The sequence below is a fragment of the Pinus tabuliformis genome, chromosome 9, assembly GCF_031772625.1.
Source record: "Pinus tabuliformis cultivar Carrire ecotype Pingquan chromosome 9, CPIR1, whole genome shotgun sequence".
In the NCBI taxonomy this organism is placed as follows: domain Eukaryota; kingdom Viridiplantae; phylum Streptophyta; class Pinopsida; order Pinales; family Pinaceae; genus Pinus; species Pinus tabuliformis.
In genome coordinates this window covers 663,012,197-663,035,918 of record NC_142307.1, presented here as the reverse complement: position 1 = coordinate 663,035,918, position 23,722 = coordinate 663,012,197, and the positions used below count along the sequence as shown (strand labels likewise).

The 23,722-nt window shown below is 41.1% G+C and overlaps 1 pseudogene; it reads right to left on the bottom strand.

The window, feature by feature from the left end:
• Window positions 1-4,655: 4,655 nt before the first annotated feature.
• Window positions 4,656-23,420, bottom strand: LOC149150413 (WAT1-related protein At2g39510-like; annotated as a pseudogene).
• Between the last annotated feature and the right edge of the window lie 302 nt (window positions 23,421-23,722).

Below are 23,722 nucleotides of genomic sequence, written 5' to 3'. Positions count from 1 at the left end.
AGATCAGTTACCAATAGAACAACCCCCACAACAGAAGGATGAAAACAAAGAGCAAAACAATAAACAAGCAAGTACATCCTCTCCTCCTTTCCCAGAACGATTAGTCATATCTCGACCTATACAACCTCCAGACTTCGACATTTTGGGAGAATTACAAAATTTGTATATAAAGATTCCATTCCTCCAAGCCATACAAGATATTCCTATATATGCAAAAACCATAAAAGAATTATGCATCAAAAAATCAAGGAGGAATACAAATACTGACCCTAGAGTCCAAGTAGTTGGTACTTTATCTGACCTATTATCAGGAAAAGAGACACCTATCAAATATGAAGATCCCGGGAACCCAATTGTAACTGTTCAAATCTATGGCCAAACCCTGACTAACGCTCTAGTTGACCTGGGAGCTGCAATCAACATTTTGACAACCTCCACCTGCCAAAAGCTTGGCATCACGTCAGTAGAACCTACCTCTACTCTGTTAGAATTGGCAGATCGATCTGTAGTTCGACCAGAAGGTACTCTGAATGATGTCATGGTTTCCGTAGATTCCTGGGAGTATCCCACAGATTTCCTGGTAATTAATCCTAAAACCCGACTAGATGGACATCCGTTAATCCTAGGCAGACCCTGGCTTGCTACTGCCGATGCCTACATTGGCTGCCGGCAGGGAAACATGACTATAGCCAAAGGACCAGATGTTAAAAATTTAATTTTATATCCTCCAGCACAGCCAAGCCTGCCAATGATTAAAACTAACTCTTATCCTATGTCATATCTTGCTAACAACATCAGATCTCCATTAACTATACAGAAGGCTTTAGACTTTAAAGATCAAACAGAAGACGACGCCATTAACAATTTTATTAGTCAAACTGAAGCTAGAACACATATGCAGTGTTTTATGATAGAAGCAGCATTTGACAGTGAGCTAGAAGAAGATCCCTTAAAAGATCCACATGACTAGACAATACCAGTAACTGTTGTTGCCAATAGTAAAGTAGTGGAAATTGAACCTGGTAAAACTCTGAATATTAACGCCAACCTTACATCAGATCAAGAAATAAATCTTGTTAATCTATTACAAAAATACAAGGATGCATTTGCGTGGGATTATCCTGACATGAAGGGGATTGATCCTCAATTATGCACCCATCACATCTATATAGAGAAAGATGCAAGACCTGTCCGTCAGCCACAAAGAAGACTCAACCCTCACCTAAAAGAGATAGTAAAAGACGAACTTCAGAAGCTCTTAGATGTTAACTTTATTTACCCTATCTCTGACAGTAAATGGGTCTCTCCCCTTGTGGTGGTACCCAAGAAAAATGGAAAATGGAGGATTTGCGTGGATTACAGGGAGTTAAACAAGGCTACACAGAAGGATCACTTTCCCCTCCCATTTATAGACCAAGTATTGGACACGTTAGCAGGGAAGAAATTTTTCTCCTTCCTGGACGGCTTCAGTGGATATAACCAAATCCAAATTGCCCCTGAAGACCAGGATAAAACTACCTTTACGTGCCCCTGGGGAACGTTTGCCTATCGAGTATTACCCTTCGGCCTATGTAACGCCCCTGCTACATTTCAAAGGGCTCTTCTCAGTATTTTTGCAGATCTAATAAACGATGGACTTGGGGTGTATATGGACGACTTCACACCGTATGGGGATGAATTTGATCCAGCTCTGGATACCCTGGAAAAAGTTCTACAACGCTGCATTGCTACCAGACTCTGCCTAAGCCACGAGAAGTGCTACATGATGATGACGGAAGGGCTCATTCTAGGGCACTACATTTCAGCAGCTGGCATCCAGGTAGACCCTGCTAAAATTCAGATTCTTTTGCTCATCCCTACCCCCACTACTCAAACAGAGGTACGTAGTTTCCTTGGATTTTCTGGATATTACAGACGATTTATAGAACATTATTCACGAATTGCAGCACCTCTATATGCCTTAACTGGTAATGTTGATTTCCTGTGGACAGAGAAATGTGACCAGGCTTTTAAAGAATTGAAAAGGTTGCTGTCAATAGCTCCAGTCCTTCGAGGACCAAACTGGAATTTGCCATTCCAGATCTCATCGGATGCCTCGGATACAGCAATCGGTGCAGTCCTAGGACAAGAAGAGGATAAGAAGCCATACGCCATTTACTATATTAGCAAAAATTTATCCTCTGCCGAACTCAATTATACTGTTACTGAAAAGGAATTCCTGGCTGTAATTCATGCTGTTAATAAATTTAGGCATTATATTACAGGATATCCTGTTGTGTTATATACAGATCATTCTGCTATCAAATATCTAGCAAACAAACCTGTCACGAATGCTAGAGTAACTCGTTGGTTGATCCTGTTGCAGGAGTTCGACATCACAATTAAGGATCGACCCGGCAAGGAGAACCCTGTAGCCGACTTCCTCTCAAGAATACCCAAATCAATCGAAGCAGCAGCCGTGGAGGATCAATTGCCTGACGAACATCTGTTTGCCATTGCCATTCGAACACCCTGGTATGCTGACGTCACTAATTACCTTGCAGTGGGTAAGTTACCAAAACACCTAACCCCTCAGGAACGAAAGCAAATTGTTCAAAACAGCACTCGCATATTTCTTTTTCCAAGATGCAGAATTTGGTTAATTCCGCTATTTCTTTTCCACAAAATAAGTCATTCACATGCTTCGCTCAGAGGAGACACCATCAGAACCTTTCTGCTCCTATTTGGACGTTTTGCGATTATGCTCTCCTAAATCCTTTAGATATAGCAATGACATTATGCAATGAACATAAAGCATGATATACCGAAACCAGCATATCATAAATCGCTACTATTTTAATAGTCAGTATATATAAGAAGACAAGAGGAGGAACATTAAACTTCGTCTTCACTGTCATTATCTTATTCCCGAACCATGGTTTGGTAATTTTTATCATGTCGATCTCCCTAAAAACTTTCTTGATCATTACTGAGGTATATGAGCAAACGATTTATATCTGTCTGTTGGGATTGTAAGACTTCTTCCACCATTCCCCGCTCTTAAGGAGTGCGGAACCACCCTTATGTGTAATTGAACAAAGAAAAAGAGAAGTGTGCTGCAAAAGAAGAATAAAAGAAAAAATAAAAACAAGATATGAAATCGTCAAATGCAGGATAGGGGGTCTCATTCAGAGCCAGCCTACCATGATCATAAGGATGGAAGCGAAGTGGCATTCCCAGTACGGCCACCACACCAGGGATATGGTCCAAAGGTAAAATAACAAACAAACCTTGGAACAGGAGGTCTCATCACGAGCCGGCCTGACCACGTTTCGTGCCTACCTTGTGAATGGCATTATGGTTATCTGGTCACCAAGCCAGCATAATGGCCTGCATTTTGACAAAGCACTCTTCAGTAGATACACAAAGGATAATGGTTCCGGAGGGTGAGATAAACAACTTTGCCAAGGTTATGAACACCTGTTGGCAGCAGAGCTCTGTTAATGGCATTGGAGTCGTAATATTTACACCAACAGGTATGATATTAAGTCTGTTTGTCTTTTATATCCTTTGCATGTATCATATGTCACACCCTGATATAATTATCGCATGAACATTATCACCAATCATGGCAACGGAATTGACAATGACTACTGGAGACTTGGTACAGTTGACAGACGTCCAACCCCTCGGTTCCTCATTATATCACACTGGCTGATCTTAAAAGCGATCCACTTTTCTGCCTCGGTTTCGGTACTCCATTGTCCTTTTACAACATGGCATAATTTCTACCTTCTGTACTTTATGATTTGACTCCCGACTGGCTGCTGCTCCTCTCTTTGACGGCTGGGGGCAGCCTATTAGATCGCGGGGGCGGAGGTAACCTCATTACTCCAATGGCTACGTGGCCGCACACCATTCGGGCAAAATAATGACATGATTTAACGGTATGATGATCTCATTCTATGGACTGCCATCCACGATCTTTCTCTTTGCTGCATGCTCTGCAAAGATCCTTCCTAAAATTAGCATCGAGTATCCTCTCTGCTTGGTAAATACTGCAAATAGTCGCTGTTTCATCCCTGAGTCTATTTCTGGAGTAAGCCATGGGCGGGAGGACAATCCGAAGTGAACCGCACAAGCTGACCGCGTCCGCTGCTGCCCGCGAAATTCTGGAAAATGCAGGATGGTTGAATTACTTCAACCGCCTGCAAGAATCGAATGAGGCTGTAGCGTTGGAATTCCTGCAAAATTTGCAGGAAAACCACTCTATAGTCGGAGGAAAGCGGATAGAAGTTACGGAGGACATTATCGCAGAAACCTCAGGATTACCAGCTGTTGGACCCAGATGGGAGCTGAAGAAGGAAAGACTGCAGAAAGTAATGGAAATTTTCCAAAGCGAAGGCCAAAGTCTGACAGTCAAAGGGAAAGGAGTTCTGCCGACAACACTGGGGGAACCCTGGACCGAGTTGGCGAAGATAGTGCAGAGCTATATCACCTGCGAAGGGAGAAAAGATGTGGTAAGGGCTCGTCACTTAAAACTTCTAGCTGTTTTAAAGGGAAAATGTTCTGTAAATCTCCCTGCCCTTTTAAATTCGTTATTACATGATGTGGCCCGAAGCCTGAAGAAGGCTCAGCACACAGATACGGTTGTTAGCCACCACGGACTGATTCGGCTAATAATAAGCCACAGTCTTACCCAACAGCAAAGCACCTGGGAGGAATTGGTCGAAACAGTTAAAGAGGGATTGGCTGTACCACCCCCAAAATCTGAACGAACCTCCAGCACACTGGAACGTTCAGAAAAATATAAGAAGCCAGCAGCAGAAAAGCATGCTGCTTCAAAACGAAAGCAGTCCTCCAGCACGCCGGAACAATCAGAGAAACGTAAGAAGTCGGCGGCAGAAAAGCATGCTGTTTCGAAACGGAAGCGACCCTCCGATACGCCGGAACAACCAGAGGAACCTAGAGAACCTGTTGGCACTCCCAACCTGCCTGAAAGACCCAGGAAGTCAGCTCGATTGGTTCGAATACGGGGAAGGTTGGAAAAGATTCAGAAAACTGCGGCCCAACCAATTGAAATCGAGGACGAACCTTCGGAAATGGAAGGTGAATTACCCGAAGGGAATGCTGAGCAATCAGAGGCTGGAACTAACCAGCCAGAAGGAGGAATTGAAGAAGGACACGACCAATCTGAAGGAGAAGAGACCACCAAGCGAGACAATCAAGAAGAAGGAAACGCACAATCTATGGGTAGCCCGTTGCAAGACCCTCCAGGAGAAGAGGAATTGGCAGCAGTTCTGGCCAATATGAGAGGATACGGCCAAGCCTCCAGTACAGAAGGCGTCCTTGATGGCCCCGCAGGAGAAGAATTACCTGAGGAAAGGCATGCAGAAGAGGCAGGGGAAGAAAACCTGCCTGGCTATGGTAATGAAGCAGAAGACATCAATTCGGGACAATCTGTCCCCAGGTCGCCGGAAGATGTTCCAGGAGAGGAAGAAGAAGTAAGATTGAAGGCCAAACCCTCTGCCGAGGCAAGGGAAATTGAGAAATTGAAGAAGAAGCACCAGAGGATGCTGGGCACGATAGCCAGACTCCGGCAACAAATTAGAATGTTGAAAGCCAGTCTGAGAATACAAAAAACTGCAAGGAAAAGGAAGAGGACCACGGCAGCAAGAACCCCGAGGGTTAGAGTTCGTTTTGATGGACGAAACCCCATCAGGAGACCTACTGTCGAGGAATAGTCTGCTGTTCCAAATGATAATGAGGAACAAGGTGCTGTTCCAATAGAAACTGCTGTTCCATCTGGCCTGGAGGAACGAATGGACATTCCAATGGAACAGCAAGAGGCTCCGGTGGTAGGAAGACCGCAACAACCCTTTGTTCGCATTAAAAAGGAAACGGATAGCAAAGAGGTTCAAACAGAAGCACCCCCCTCGGGTGTAATTCGGGTCCAAAATTCCAAACAACGCAATAGGAAGGTCCAGGTTAAACTTCCAGCTTCTACGGCTGTGTGGAAGAAAGACCCAAAAACCAGAACCTTGCATAAAATGATGAAGGAAGCCCATCCGGAGGCCGAGCAGTTGCGAGAACAGACGGTCCCCAAGGAAAGATATGAAGAGCTCCAACAGCAACTTCGAAACATCAGTCAGTCTGAGAGCCAGGCCTTTGAAGGATGGCAGAAGGAGCAGGAAAAGGTTGCTAAGGTAACTCGTCGACTAGATAGTGTTGTTAAGCAGATGGACACCCTGTGTTCCTTGTATACTGATGTTTTGACTTGTAGAGCCCCTGCTAAAAATTATGCTTTGTTTTTGCTTGAACGTTATTTGAGATTAAAAATAAAAGCTGTTAGGGCGGGAGCACCTATCCATATCAACACTGTTAATGATTTTATAGACTGCTGCAAGCACTATGGAGTTAAAGTTCAAAGGTTGTTATGTGAATTTTACCTGCACAATCTTGTCTTAGACCAGGAAACTGATTTGAATCCTGGCCCTTTCGTTGGCGATATACAATTCCAAGCCTTTATCTCATTTGGGGTGAATCAGTTAAAATGGCTTAAAGCTTACAACATCTTCCAGAGGCAAGAAAATAGTTTAGACCTATGGGTACGAGCTGAACCTAGGGACCCAGCAGCATTATGGAGAGAGCATAGGAGTATGATGAGGATCCCAGGTGTCATGAAGATATTAGGTCCCATGCATGGAGACTTGATCCGAAATGGTCTGGAGTATTTCCTGACTATTAAAGACCATGCCCTCCATGCTGCAAAGTTTCGCTACCGAACCTCTAACCCAAACATCCAGCTCAGGGAACCCTTTAACTTTGAGAATTTTGAATTGGCTTCCAGTTGATTGAGTCTCTATGGGGAACGGATTCTGCGAGCAAGACCACTCTGGTTGGGGTATCGGTTTCGCAGCCCAATTATTTGGCATCCTGCACCTGGATATCAGGCCCTATATGAGATGCCTGCAGATCAGTTAGATCAGTTCTTTGACCATCTAGTTGCTAATCATGGTTGTCGACCTCTTCGTGAGATCCCTTCTCCGGCCTACTCTCTCACAGCCTTGCATGTCAATTACAACGTTTTCATGAGGACATGAAATAGGGTAAGCAGGGGGGTGTGTGGAGCACCTGGAAGGTATGCTTTTTGACAAGCAATCTAGTGGTTTTTCAATACTATTTCTAACCTTTTCTGCATTATGAGTCTAAAAAATATAAGGGTTTTGATAAATTGTGTGAAAATGGACAAACGAAGCTCAATCACTAATAATTGATGTTTTCTATGCAGAAGGATGCGGAAATAGGGAATTATCGAGTAAAAACAAGAAGCGAAGGGAAAGTAACTGCTGTCCCGTCGACAGGGAACCAGATGCGGACAAGATCAAGTAAACTTAGAGCCGAATAGTCCAGGAAAAGAACGCAGGATACCGAGACGAAGAACGCAAGAAGGAAAGAGGAGAACTAAACGATTAGCGAATCCCTCAAGATCTTCGATCCTGAGGGATCGCTGCTTTAAGCTTATCTTTTGTATCTAGATATCTCCGTCATTTCTGTTATATAAAGGTACCACGCCATCGAGCGTGGGGGACGACTGTTGTTATAATTATAAACTCAGAGCAACTTTGATCATTAAGTTTTGTAAGATCTGATTTTGTATACTTTTGTTAATGCAATCAATATAAAGGACTTGGTGTTCACTTCGTTTCTGCATCTGAAGTAACTTTAAGCAGTGTACCATTGGTAGCCAAGGGCCCAGCTCCGACGGTCACTTGCTGTTGTATCATACGGTGATTTGTGTGGTTTTCTTATTTCTCTTGTTTCAGTAATCCGATATATCTTTTACATGATAGACTATGCTTCTTAATTAATATCTGAATCTGAATAAGCTCTTTAATCCACGTCTCTGTATTACACAAAGTGAATCTATTCGAATTGCATCCATTTCTACGGCAAAATATTGGTGTGAATGTTATTATTATTGGATTCATATAAAATAAGTATTTGTGAGGCTTGAAGATAATATCACTTTGTTCAGAAACATAGTCACATCATACATTACTCTCGGATCGCTACAGTAGTATAGAACGCGTACATACATCGGAGTTTGTTGTTCCATTTGGGTTTGCTGTTCCATTTGAGTTTGCTTTTCCATTTGAGTTTGCTGTTCTATTTGAGTTGCTGTTCCAATTTATATGATTGACGTTTCCTGTTTATGAAAGTTTGTTGTTCCATTTCATTACTGCTGTTCCATTTCATTACTGCTGTTCCATTTTAGAATTGCTGTTCCATTTTACTTTCGCTAATATGCCTTTATTGCTTTCGCGTGATAGCAGGCCTAAGGCTGTCGTGAGCCCAGCAAGACGCTGCCTAGCTCCCAGACCTATAAGTCCATGCTTTGGTTTTCTTTCTTTATCAGTTTCTAAAGGGAAGGGTTATTGGTTCCGTACCCTTGACTGATCATCTGCCTTGTGTGATTTCATCTTCTGAATTGGTTTAGTTACAGCTTAGTGTTTGTTTCCTTTCAAGTCATTAGAACGCTATACTACCGAGCATTACTTGGACAGAACAGCCTCGGATTGAGTTACTCCTTGAAAGAACAAAACGATCCCGGATTGACTTAATAATGTGGAATAATTGGTGGTGTGAGAGACCCTAGTTATCACTCTACACTTGGAAGAGGTCGGGAAGGTTCTGAGAGGGTCTAAGGTGTCCCTAACACCCTTCCAGAGAGTTTCACAAAGTTTGGCTGCCAAGAAACCACGTTTATGAGCTTCTACAGGAAGTCTGCAGGGGTTCTACAGGATGTTTAGGATTTCTACAGGATGTTCTGTAATTTTTCTACAGGATGTTCAGAAATGGGGTTTTGAAGCATGGATGGAGGAAAAAGGGTGGAGGAGTGAGAATGGAGGTGAAATAGGGGTGTAGGGGAGTTAAAGACTTGGAGGATGGAGTTGAGGAGTGGCGTAGATGGTGAGATCTATTCAAGGAGGGATGAAACGATGTTTCACAAGAATATGAGAATCATGGCAAAGTAAGCGGATGAGGCAAATGTAAGGTAAGGGTTCTAAGTGAAGGGTGAAGCAGGTAGGTTGGATGGAGTATGGGCAGGTAAGGAAGGATAACAGGTACTCTGCAAGTGGTTTTTCAAACTAAACAAACAAACACTTATAAAACCTATGACCTAGTTACTTCACTCTAATCTGACCTAACAGCAAAAGGAAATGAACAGAAGTTTATTTGCAAGGAAACCATGTGAAACAAATATGCAACTAAGCAATCATAAACCTAAACATGCATCCAAAACTGATATCAAGTTCTGCAAATGAGATTCGAACACTAATAATTGCATGGTGAAGCAAAGAATGTGTTTTTGTGGGCAGCAAGGTTACATTGGTCCCAGCTCATGATTCCACTGAAGGGGAGGTGAGATCCAAAGTACTTGGTAGCCTTTTTCTGAATATATTCCATGTGATTGATCTATCAAGTAAATCTGAACATGAAGAACCTTTTTAATCATCGAAAGCAACCTAAACAACAACACAATATTTAAATCTAAATAGCAAATTTTATTCTAAGAATGCAGCAAAAACACATAAAGATAATCAAAGGAGGTATTGGGCGCTTGAGATGGGCCCAACCCCAAGAGATATAGCCTCCTAAGAGAGATTTAGAGCTGGTGCAAAGCTGGATTCATCTTTATTGAGCAAGAAAAGAAGAGTTACATCAAAACTGTCCACAAGGGAAACTTGAAAATGAGCTGAAAGCAAAGCTAATCTATTGCCTAAAAATCGAACTACAAAATGACTAACTACTGGCTACAAAATGACTAACCACTAGCTAACCAAAATGAGGCCCTAAGCCTTCTTATTTATACAAATTGAGGACCCCAACAGTCCTCCTAAACTTTAGGGACTCGGCTGCCCAAGACTTGTAGTTAACAGCAGTCCTACTTGACTTGCTTGGCTGCCCTTGTGCTGATTGATTTGGTGGCCCTTGAACTCCGAGCTGATGGTGGAGAATTCGAGGTAAGGGCCCATAAATGAAGGGAACACCTTCCTAAAAATACTCTCCACGAATTTGGTTGCCAAGTGCTCATTTCAACCATTGACTTTGTCTCCAAATTGACCAAAAAGGCTACACAAAGCACACATTAGACTTGTTGGCATAATGACTAACCCAATTCACTCTATTAGCATAAATATAATAAAAAACATGCAATAAACTAATGAGAATGGTGGATTAAGTCGAATTAGGAGGTTGAATGAGCCCAAATAATTATCCATTTTTGGGGCTCATCATCACCCCCCTACTGAAAGTGTTGCTCATCCTCTGAGAAACCAATCTATCTCCTCATCTTTGATGGCCCTGGTGGCCTCCCTGTCATGCCAAGCTTCTGAAGTGATGTCCTCTTCTCTGTCATGAAACCATGCTTCTTTGCTTCTTCCCACTACTTTCTCCTTTTCCTAAAGAATTCTCAGCTTTGGTATGATTGTGCAAGTATATTCAATCTGATGGCAGCAATGGTGGCGAAAGGAGATGAAACTAGTGGAGGATGGAAGAAAAGAGTGGTTGCATGTCTCCTCAATAGTCTTCAAGCTTCAAATCCATCTCCATAATTGATTCTAGCCTACCCAAAGGCTTCTACAGGATGTTTCTGGTAAAAATACAGAACTTCCTGTAGAAAGTCCTGTAGCTGAGTTCTGGCTTCCTGTAGAAACAGACAGCACCACTGTATCCTGCTTGGCTGTGGCTACCTTAGAGGTTCCCTCATTGACGTGGACTTTTTCAGTCCTTTCCATTCTACTCTGTAGTCTTTTCTCCCTTGGTGTTAGTGTGGTTTTGTCCCCCTCTGTTTTGGCAGCTTGGTTTAATGCCAATGTTCCAATCACTGATGTTGTTGGATACATCTGCAGGGTTGTGCTTTTCTGGGCTTGTCACCAACTTGTCATCATTTGCCTTGCCCCATAGTACAATATACAGTCCTGCTATTACTAGAATTGCTCCCCAGCAGACTTCCCAGATAATATTTCACATGAAGGATTAGCTGTTCCAACACTGCAACAATTATGGTTGAAGTTGGATTGAACATTGCAGCAAAGACAGGTCCCTTCAGACGGATACAGTAAGTCTGTTCAAAGAAGGCAAATGCAAAGCATAATACTCCCTGCATATTATGGGCCAATATGATCAATGACGATGTTAAGAATTTCTGCACATTATTAAAATGAAGATGCGGTGCTCACAGAGTATATGATGCTGAGAAGCTGAATGTCCCACTTTAGCCTCCAAGCAGAGGCCTTTGGCTCAAAAATTAAAGCCACCACAGTGCACTGTAGAGTTCCTTGCAGCATCGTGAGAGCTGTTAATGAAATTTCTGCTGGATATTTCTTAACAACTTGAGCCTGAAAGGTAAGCCATCCAGACCAAAATAAACAGCCGGCAAACAGCATCGGTGCTCCAAGTAGCCATGTGTTATGAAGAACCCTATTAAGCCTAATGAGAACAGGGCCCTTGTAGAAGGTCATAATCATTGCACCACCCACACATATAATGGTTCCTACAACTTTGGCTTGGCCATATTTACTCCTGATATCAACTTTCTCCAGTCTAAAAGCTGTGGCCATCCCAAACGTGACAATAGGAACCAGGTTTGATGTTGTAGAAGCAAATGTAGCGGAGGTGTAATCTAGGCCAGCAAAGTAGAAATTCTGAAATAGAGTGGTCTTACCCAGCCAGTGCAAGCACAAAGATCTGCCAGAAGATGGCACAGGTCTTTGCAGGGCGTTGGTTTCTTTCAAGAAAAAAACAAAAGGAGAAATAACTACTGTAGCAACAGCCAGGGTGTAAGCTACAAAAACAAAATGACTCGTTCCTTTGTCCAGAGCAATTCTGGTAATGATATTCATGCCGGCCAGGCAGACTTGAACTGCAATCTCAGCTAAGAATGTTGCAAATGCAAATTAATCAGCGAATGGTGAGAGCATTTCAAGGATGAGTTCGATTGGCTGTTTATGGAGGCTTCCACTGATGGAGGGTGAGCTGGCTAAGTGCACGTTGGCCCCATGCAAACCATTGGTCCCCACTGTAGTGTAATTATGAACTGTAGTTCTCTGCCTGTATTCACTTCCATCAATTACGTTGGATTTTAAACAACCACCACTACCTGTTTTCAATTTTCTTCTTGAGATGGCTGAGCACACGTGTTGATTTCCCCCACCGAGCGCTGTTCGAACTGGACGAGGGTGGCCAGTTAGCTGGCCACCGATTTTTTTAATCCAAACCATCTCATTGCTCATGCTGTTTACGAGTTACATTCATGCAAATAGAGGAACGAGTTTAGTCACATACCTGCAAGTCGTGTGTGGTTGCTGTGAAGTGCTGAGATCCTTCATTTGCTGCATGCATTTTTTTTGTGATTGCATGTGGCTTGGCTGCTGATTTTTTGGTTGTTTTTTCTTGTGCAGGTGTCCTCTGGCCAGATCTAAGCTCCAGGCATTTGTTTCCACGTTCAAGCTGCTGCTGCTGAATTTTCACAAGATCAGAACTTGTTTTCACCATTGCTCCCAAACGGTAAACCGGATCGATCTGAAACTTGCTGCGCACGTTCCTATCATCATTATGCATCTCCCATAGTAAAATCGTGATCAATGGATGCACAGATTTCGAGAAAATTAGAAAATGGCTGAAGATTTCAGAGATCAATTTCTCGGAAACCGTGCATCAGAATTGGCTGAAACTGCTTGGGTAGGTTACCATCACTCATATGCATATCCCCATGAAACAGGTTTTGAAACGGATGCACGGATATGGAGAAAATGCAAAAATGGCTGATGGTGATGGAGGCTGATTTCTTGGAAACCGTGCACCGGAATTGGCTGAAACTGCTCGAGCATGTTGCCATCATCCCTATACAACTCTCTATAAAACGGTTTTTCAAATGGATGCATGGTTTTCAAGTTATGGCAAAAACAAATTTTGTTCTATGTATTTTCTCTTCAAAGCATTTTGCAAGTTTTTGCATGGAAAGAAAAACTGAGCTTGGGTTGTGATGCAGGTATGGAAATGATGGAGGAGGAGTTTGAAGATCGCAGGAAGACTTCTGAACCCTTGAGGAAGCCACCATGTTTTCCAAACCACCTTTTTGAAATCCATTTCTAGCTTCCTACAATTTCTACAGGAACTTCCTGTAGAAGCACAATGAAGAAGCACAAGGAGGTGGAAAAGATGATGGAAAAGGGTGAGAAATGGGAACATGGATGCTTGCAGGCATAACCAATGGATTCCAAGCTTTAGATCCCCTTCCAAAATCGAATCTGGCTCGCTTGAAGGTTCTACAAGATGTTTCCTGTAGAAATATAGAACCTCCTCTAGAAGGCACAAAAACTCCTTTGTCTTTGTTTTGAGTGATCCTCTTGACCTGCAATGTCATTGCTGCAACCTGAAATTATTCAATGGAAATTAGATTTCTTTTTCTTTTTCTTTTTCTTTTTCTCTTTTTTTTTTTTGAAAAACAACTAGGGCGCCTCATGGAGGTTTTCACCCTAATTGCCTGCCCTGGGCGCCTCCAAGGGAGGTTTTCACCCAGAGATCTTATTCTCTTTTCTCTTTTTTTTTTCAACCCATTGACCGCCTCATGGAGGTTTTCAATCAATGAGCCAATCTAAGGCGCCTCCGAGGAGGTTTTCACCTTAGATTCTTATTTTTCTCTTATTTTCATTTTTTTCTCTTTTTTTTTTTTTTTTTCTACCCTACCCTACTTGAAAAACAAAATCGTTCTCAAGTATAAGAATACTTCCAATGGAGCCATGTGCACATCGAGATTAGAGACAAAATGATGTGGAGGCTCGAAATGCATGCTTGGATAGCTATCTGGATTTTAGAGACCAAATGATCTGACTTTGAAAGGATCAAACATAGCTGAGGAAGAGAGTACCGCTGCAACTTAGTGACCGTCTGAAACCATATCTCGATATAGCTCTGATATCCTTGGTTCTTTTGTTGATCTGGATCACGTTTCATGTCACCTTCTAACATGACATTCTCATCTTCCTCTTTTTGCTGATCTTTCTCTTGAATACATGGAAGATTTGATGGTAACCATGAGGAAGCTTTCTCGATCTCTGATTCTGATCTCTTCTCTTCATCAAGTGCAGCCCATGGTTCTTTGATCTCCTCTTTTGAATCTTCTTTTGCTGGATGTGATCCTTCAATGCTTTCAAGATGATCTCTTTTTTGCAATGCTTTTCCTGAGCTATGGTGAAGATCACTGAGCTCAAGAGGAGTCATTTGCACATGTTGTGCCTTAGCTTTGCAATTGGGTTGAGCTGCTCCATTGTATGGCTTTGGAAATGGTACGGGTAGTTGAGTGGAGGTGTGAAATTGAGATGGAGATGGATGGCATTGTGGTTGGGTAGGCATTTGGGGTTGCCTTGGTGGAGGAGGAGGTGATGGTTGCGGTTGAGCAGGTGGTGGAGGAAAAGAAGCGGGAGAAGTGTTGTACTGGGGCCTCCACCCCTGATGAGGTGCATTCCACTGAGGCTGTGGCTGAGCATAAGAGTGAAACGAATGAGCAGCTGGTTGGGCATAATATGGATCTATGAAGGAACAAGGAGGAGGTGTGAACCAGGAAGGATGAGCAGGGGGACCCCAAGAAGGCATGAAAGTGGCTTGGTAGGGGTCATAACAGGTCTCAGATGTCCCTTGCAATTCCTGCTGGTAAGATCTAGGTCCATGTGGCCTCCTTTGGTTCATATAATAGAGTGATTTAGTGAATCCTTTGGTTCTCTGATATACAGCTTTAATTCCGGGCAAGGAAGGGCACTGATTCGTAGGATGGTATTCTTCACAGACAAAACACACTTCTATGGAGTACAATGGACATTCGTTCCTAGGATGCTTTTTAGTGCACCTAGGACAAAAAATGGCCAAAACCCTCTTGGCTTCTTCTTGCTTCTTTTGGATCCGCAAGGTATCCAGTTGCATGGCAAGAAACTGCCTCATATCACTCTTGAAATATTCGATCTGATTTTCAAATTCGTCTTTGGACAAGGTGCTGCTCGCAACATTTCTGCTTGTAGCCATTTGCTCCAGAGGAATGGTTTCTTCTTCTTCTTCCCTTGAGGTTCTTCAAATGTGTCTTGCTATCCACCTAAGGGTTCTTTAATCACAGCCATCGAAGAAGAGAGAATGTTGGCTGTGTGAAGCAGTGGGGGTGTTGTGCAATCATTTTTCTAACTTATCTCTACTCCTACAAGGCATGAAAGGAAATCTTTTTGGTTGATTTTTGCTTTTTTCTACTTCTACCTACAAAACTGAAATAGATTGAACTACAACTAACTATCTTGCTGAAATGAAAATGCGGAATTGAAATGAAAGCAAGAAAGGACTAGTCTATTTTGCTCAAATGAAATTACAAGAATGAAATGCTAATCTACGCTTGCAGAATTGAAATGCTAATCTACGATTGTAGAAATGAAATTGCGGAATTGAAATGCTAATATATGAAAGCGGGACATGCTAATCTACTTTTGCATAAATGAAATTGCATAATGGAAATGAAATAAACTACTTAGCAGAAGATGTAGTGGAAAATAGAAGAAAAGCGACAATCACCAATACTCTGACGCTTCCCCGGCAACGGCGCCAAAAAGGTGGTGGGCTCCAGTATTGTAGCAATAATGCTACAACTCCTGGAACTCCCTTCTTTAATTTTATCAACTCGGTAGTTCGTAACAAACTTGGAAGCGACGGTGCTGTATGCACAAGTACTAGCTCTTGCCGCAGCTGTCACTTGGTCAGCTGGCACAAGTCCACTAGGAGCTTAAGCCAACTTCTATGAGCTCTTAGAAGAAGCTTTTTAATTGATGGATGAAAGCTAACTCGAAGGAAGCTAATCTAATTTCAAAAAGAAACCGAAAGCCAAAAAGAAACGCAAACCCTAGCAAACCCTAATTCTACCAACTAGTCCTACTGACGCAAAGGAGAGCATGCAAACTACTGAAAGAGATGCCATTACTTCTGTGAAGGTAAAATACATGTGTCTAGACTACCTCTATCTGAAGAAAACATCTTTTTGTATTTTTGATTAAGTTGTTGGAATTATCATGCATGTGCTTTTAACTATTTTTGACTGTGCAGAGGTGGATCAAGGAGTAGAAATGCTTGGAAGAGGTCGGGAAGGTTCAGAGAGGGTCTAAGGTGTCCCTAACACCCTTCCAGAGAGTTTCACAAAGTTTGGCTGCCAAGAAACCGCGTTTATGAGCTTCTACAGGAAGTCTGCAGGGGTTCTACAGGATGTTTAGGATTTCTACAGGATGTTCTGTAATTTTTCTACAGGATGTTCAGAAATGGGGTTTTGAAGCATGGATGGAGGAAAAAGGGTGGAGGAATGAGAATGGAGGTGAAATAGGGGTGTAGGGGAGTTCAAGACTTGGAGGATGGAGTTGAAGAGTGGCGTAGATGGTGAGATCTGTTCAAGGAGGGATGAAACGATGTTGCACAAGAATATGAGAATCATGGCAAAGTAAGCGGATGAGGCAAATGTAAGGTAAGGGTTCTAAGTGAAGGGTGAAGCAGGTAGGTTGGATGGAGTATGGGCAGGTAAGGAAGGATAACAGGTACTCTGCAAGTGGTTTTTCAAACTAAACAAACAAACACTTATAAAACCTATGACCTAGTTACTTCACTCTAATTTGACCTAACAACAAAAGGAAATGAACAGAAGTTTATTTGCAAGGAAACCATGTGAAACAACTATGCAACTAAGCAATCATAAACCTAAACATGCATCCAAAACTGATATCAAGTTCTGCAAATGATATTCGAACACTAATAATTGCATGGTGAAGCAAAGAATGTGTTTTTGTGGGCAGCAAGGTTACATTGGTCCTAGCTCATGATTCCACTGAAGGGGAGGTGAGATCCAAAGTACTTGGTAGCCTTTTTCTGAATATATTCCATGTGATTAACCTATCAAGTAAATCTGAACATGAAGAACCTTTTTAATCATCGAAAGCAACCTAAACAACAACACAATATTTAAATCTAAATAGCAGATTTTATTCTAAGAATGCAGCAAAAACACATAAAGATAATCAAAGGAGGTATTGGGCGCTTGAGATGGGACCAACCCCAAGAGCTATAGCCTCCTAAGAGAGATTTAGAGCTGGTGCAAAGCTGGATTCATCTTTATTGAGCAAGAAAAGAAGAGTTACATCAAAACTGTCCACAAGGGAAACTTGAAAATGAGCTGAAAGCAAAGCTAATCTATTGCCTAAAAATCGAACTACAAAATGACTAACTACTGGCTACAAAATGACTAACCACTAGCTAACCAAAATGAGGCCCTAAGCCTTCTTATTTATACAAATTGAGGACCCCAACAGTCCTCCTAAACTTTAGGGACTCGGCTGCCCAAGACTTGTAGTTAACAACAGTCCTACTTGACTTGCTTGGCTGCCCTTGTGCTGATTGATTTGGTGGCCCTTGAACTCCGAGCTGATGGTGGAGAATTCGAGGTAAGGGCCCATAAATGAAGGGAACACCTTCCTAAAAATACTCTCCACGAATTTGGTTGCCAAGTGCTCATTTCAACCATTGACTTTGTCTCCAAATTGACCAAAAAGGCTACACAAAGCACACATTAGACTTGTTGGCATAATGACTAACCCAATTCACTCTATTAGCATAAATATAATAAAAAACATGCAATAAACTAATGAGAATGGTGGATTAATTCAAATTAGGAGGTTGAATGAGCCCAAATAATTATCCATTTTTGGGGCTCATCACATAGCTTTCCCAAATGATACAAGAGTTGGTCCTTAACATGATAATCTAATTCTTCTACTTGTTTGCCATGACTTAAAGTTGCATATACATCTTTAAAATCTACATCTTGAGCATATTTTTCAATGTAGCTTTCATGCAATACTGAATTATGCTTAAGTATAGTAGATGCGTTTATGATTGGGCTAAACAACATATTTGCAACTTTATTGTGTATGCCTTTCTTATATCTGATGATAAGATGAAACTGTTGTAAAGAACCCATCCACCTATAGTGTCTTGATTGCTGCAACTTAGTTTGTGAGTGTAAATATTGAAGTGGTTGGTGATCAGTATGTATAACTGTTTCTTTGCCCAATAGGTAATGTTTCCACTTTTTCACAGTCTGCACTAAGGCATACAATTCTTTATCATATGTGGGATAATTAACTACTGCAGAATTAAATGTCTCAGAGTGATAACATATGGGTTTACCATGTTGCATCAACACTACTCCCATGGCATAGTCACTGGCATCTGTTTCAATCTCAAATGGTCTTTGTAGACCTGGTAATGCTAGTATTGGTGTTGTACTAATATTTTCTTTCAAGGTTTCGAAGGATTTCTGTTGTTTGCCTCCCCACTGAAAAACCTTGTTTAATCCTGTCAAAGCATGTAAGGGAGCTACAATTAAGGAAAAGTTAGCAATAAACTTCCTCCAATATTGTGCTACCCCTAGGAAGCTCCTAACTTCTGTAACAGATCTGGGTTTAGGACAGTTCACAATGACTTTGACCTTAAAGGGATTTATCTTCAATTCACCACCCCTTACAATATGACCCAAATAATTCAAAGATGTTTTGCCAAATTTACATTTTGATAGCTTAACATAGAGATTTTCTTTTTTCAAAACATCTAGAGTCTGCTTTACATGCTTCAAATGTTCTTCCCATGTTTTACTGAAAACAAGAATGTCATCCAAATATACAATTACAAAATCATCAATAAAAGGTCGAAGTACATCATTCATAACTCTCATGAAAGTGGCAGAAGCATTAGTTAAGCCAAAAGACATAACTAGCCATTCATACAGCCCTTACATCGTTTTGAAAGCAGTCTTCCATGCATCTTGCTCTGCAACTCTGACTTGATGGTAGCCACTACGCAAGTCCAACTTGGAAAAGTAAACAGCTTCTTTCAACTGATCCAATAGATCATCAATGCGAGGAAGGGGATAACGATTCTTGATCGTTATTTTATTCAGCGCTCTGTAATCAATGCACATCCTCCACGAACCATCTTTCTTTCTCACCAACACGATTGGAGATCCGCATGGTGATGTGCTTGGCCTTATGAACCCTTTCTCGAGCAGCTCATGTACCTGCTTCTTGATCTCTGCATTCTCTAAAGTGGATAACTTGTACATTCCGATGTTAGGCAATGGAGCATCTTGCTGCAAATGAATATCATGTACAATTTCCCTTTTGGGTGGCAGACCTTTAGGTTCTTGAAATAGGATATCATATTTTGAAACAACTTTTTCTAAATCAGCTTTCTGTTTATCATCACAGCCCTCAAATACATTAGTTTTATCAGGTTTCTTTTCCTTTACAACCATCAGTAAAAATTGCTTGCATGAATTTACAATTCTTTTCATCTGCCCTGAGTTTATGAGAGTATAATTATTCTTGAGTTTATGAGCTCTTACAATATATTCTATTCCATCTTTAATGAGTTGATACTTATTTTCAGCTCTATAGAAAATGGCTTTTCTATCATACAAGTAAGGACTTCCTAAAACAATACCACATATATCCAAGGGAATTACATCTAACTCAACCTCATCTACAAATGTTGACCCAATGGAAAATCTAAGTTTACATTGTCTAGTCACTTGTAGCTTTGCTTTATCACATACCCAACCTAATGGATATGGCTTCTTATGAGGTGTGGTTAGTAATCCCAACTTCTTTACAATTGCTTCAGAAATCAAGTTTATTCGTGAGCCACTATCAAATAAAGTATCAATCTTTTGATGCTTGGAAATAACTCTAATATGAAAAAGCTCATGTCTTTTCCTCTCATTTTCTTCATTATCAATAGTTTGTGTAGAATTAATAGTATATGCTTACGAATTTTTACCTTTTATACCTGTCGTTGTGATTGTTGTTTCATCATCTGAGTCTGACCCCAAATCCTTCTGAATAGCAGCAACAAATTTCTTCTTCTTGCCATTGAACTTCTTGGGTTTCAGCTTCGGATGCAAAGACCAGCAATGTTCATCATCATGTCCATCCTTCTTGCAATGAGTGCATGAAAGTTTGTCTTTCTGTACAGCATTTTCCTTCCTCTCTTTCCATTTCTGCTTCCTCTTTTCCTTGTTCTTGCTTGCAGTGGGTTTTGATGATCCCCCAATCTCTGGGTTCGCATTCTTTCCTCTAGCCTCTAGATGTGTAGCCTGAATAGATACCTCATCTATGCTATTAGGGTTAAACATGAAAATGGTGTGCCTCAAATAGCTATGTAGACCACCTATATATTTTAGCAAAGTTTCAAGTGAGTCTAGAGAAATGCCTAGAATTAAAGCTCTTTTCCTAAATTCCCGGGTATAGCTTTGCACACTTTTCCCCTTTAATTGGTGAAGAGTTTGCCAACTCATCATGGCTTGCTGCATATAAGCTAGTGGATAGAACTGTTTTTTAATGGCAAAAACAAATTCACTCCAGGTAGAAAGAATTTTACCATGCTTCTTCAAATCAGCGTGGGTCCTATCTTCCCACCACACTAGGGCAGTTCCTCCAAGGCGTAGGCTGGCCAGCTGAATCTTTCTCCTTTTTTAATCGATGTTCTGCACTCTGCAATATACATCAATTTGTCTAATCCAGTTATCTAGCTTTTCTGCATTTAATTCTCCATCATATATTGGCAAATCAAATTTTACATCTAATTTAATCAAAGGGCTAGAAGGAGTTGTTGATAGAGGAGCCTATTTTCCTTTCCCTTTGCCTTCAGAATGACCATCTAGAAGAGGTTCTTCTATTCCTTTGTCTTGTTTGGAGGTTGAAGTATCTTCACCTCGACCTTTCTTAAATTCTCGATACATCTCTTCTACCATGGCTCTCATGGTCATGAAATTGTCCATGAACTTAGAGTCTGATTCTGAGGGAATTTCCTCAGCCATTTTCCTCCTAGGATAGACTCTTCCTATTTCTGGGTTAGTCTCAACCAGTTCTCCTTCTCTTGATTTGAGCTTTGACCTAGTTAGCATTCAACAATCTAGCACAAGCTTGTTTAACCTTAGCAAACCTAAAGCTCTGATACCACTTGATCTGATAATGAGATCTCAGACAATGTTTAAGGTATTACAGACTTGTGTGTGGATCAATAATATTGCGAAATACACAGACAATGAAGCAGTAAAGAAGTATAATAGACAACACACATAAACACAACAAGTTTAATATGGAGTTCACCCAAAACTTTTGGGTTACATCTCCTGGTCCAGCCTTCAGTGGTGGAATCTCTATTATGTCTTCAGAACAAAGTTTTACAAAGTGTGAGCTCAATTTGAGTCTTAACACACAACAGATACAACAGTAAGAATTTTTCTTGAACCCCTCAAGCCTTTCTGAGTACCCAGACTCTCTTTATCACTCTTTGTCTTTGTCTTTACTCTCTCTTAGCACTACCTGCTCTCTTTGTTCTTTGTCTGTGGCTTTAAAGCCAATCTGCGCTGACTGTTCCTCTTCTTGGGCTTTCTAGCTTCTAGCTTCTATCCGCTCGAATCCCCCTTCTAGGCATTAAATAATCATTGCTAACGTTTTTAGGGGAGGTGGCCACCTGTTCTGCAATGTAAGAGTGCCTCGGGCCTTTGGAATCCCTGAAACAATTGCTCTCTGTTTACATAGAGAAATACTTTCAAAACTGTGAAAATCTGCCAAAAACACTGTTTATCAGACTTTAAAAGTCCTCAAATCCGCTCTATACTTCTATCAGGTCCGCCCTCAATCACTGTTGCAAGTCGCAATTGCCCGTTCAATGGTTTCCCTTATGTATTTAAAAATACACTAAAACACTGAAAAATCCCATGAAAATGGCTTTGGGCAGATCTAAAATATTATACAGTTGTGTTCACAAACCCCTTCGGGTCTGGGTTTCATCACATCGGCGCTTCCCTTCGCATTTCGTTTAATAAATGAAACATGCGAAAATACATTAAAAATGACATTAAACGGATCTCAAATCTTATGCAATAACGTTTATATATCCATCGGGTCCGGCTAATCGCATCGCATATATATATATATATATATATATATATATATATATATATATATATATATATATATATATATATATATAGATATAGATATACATACATATATATATATAAGCCCCGCTCCATTGAGTTTGCCAATTGTGATATCACAATGCGATTAATCACAATCGCATATCGCTCATGCCTCGGGTCGTTGTACGCACTCCTTCGTATTTTCCGACTGCGATTCTGCGATGCAATGTGGGCCGTCGATCTACGCGCTTGATCGACGGTCCTCGTTGACTCCGCCGATCGCCATCGCAAGTTCCATAGGGACTCCGCCGATAACCTCGAATAGCCTTTGCCGATCAGATCTGGACCGTTGATCGGCCGGATTTGATGGCTAGTGTGCATTCACTGTTCAAGCCTTCGATAGCTCTGTTTTCTTGTTTTTTTCACCTCTCGATAGTGTTTTTCCACCATTTTGAAGGTTCTCCTTATGTGATAGTTTTGATCTTTTAAGCGATTTTAAGACTTAAAGAGTTCTTGGATCCATTTTGGATCAGTCGATCATCCATCTAAAGTAGCATTTTTCATCTTGTTACTTGGTGAGTCATTTATCTTGCAAATCTTTTCTTTCTGAGCATTGTATTTAAAGGAACTGGTCTCATAACTTTAAATCTGGTTTGTCTAAATTTAATTGAATATATTAAACACTTCGCAATTAATTTTGCTTGCATCTAATTTATGTCAAGTTAGAAAGATAGGTTTCATTGCATTTCCTAGAACTTGTTGGTTCCCAACAAGTTCCATCTTTCACGTCTTAGGGACTACCCCTCTTAGCTTGCGTAGGAGATAGCTAGAACGGAGTGGACAAAGTTTACAGTGATAGCCTTTGTCCTGAGCGTTGTGGCCCTTGGTGTACACTTTGGGCGACAACATTTGTTGGCGTCGTTGTTGGGGACAGAGTTTTTCTGTCCTTCGTCCTCACGAAATTTTTCTAATCATCTAATGTTTTATGCCATTCATTAGCCCGTCAAGAGACATGACATTTTTTGGCGCCGTTTCCAGGGACCAATTTATTGGACTGTAGCTTTACGACATTCATTTTCATATTCTCGTCTTTCATCTTAGGTGTCTAAGTTATATTTCTGTCCAAGTGGTGACTCCACTTATTCCATTTTCTACAGGAGTGTGTACTAGGAGAAATCCAAGTAGCTTGGTTAATCCTACTCCGGATCCTGAAAAGGTTCTCAGAGTCCGATTACACAAGCTCTCTTCTCGTACACTTCTTGATAATCTCGGACAAGAAGCTCTCTCTGATATCCATTCGCTCTTCCTTGACCATCTCCAGCAAGATATCATGGATATCTTTGCCCCATGTAACTTTGCTAACATTCAGGGTTATCCCCATGATTTCCCTCAAAATGGTATTGATAAGTTGACTTCTTTTCAAGGCAATAATGCAGTTAGTGTCAAAGCTCATCTAAGTGTTTTTTGTGGTTGGTGGGGTAAGTGGTCTAGAGGTAACAATCAAGAGGATGTAAAAATGAGACTTTTTGTTCTTACCTTAGAGCAAGATGCTTTGGAATGGTTTATAGAGAAGCTCAATAACACGTTTGATTCTTTTCAATCAATCGTGAATGTCTTCAAAGATAAATTTGGGGATAAAAAAGAAGAAAGGCATTTGGTTAAGGCTATCAATATCATAAAAAA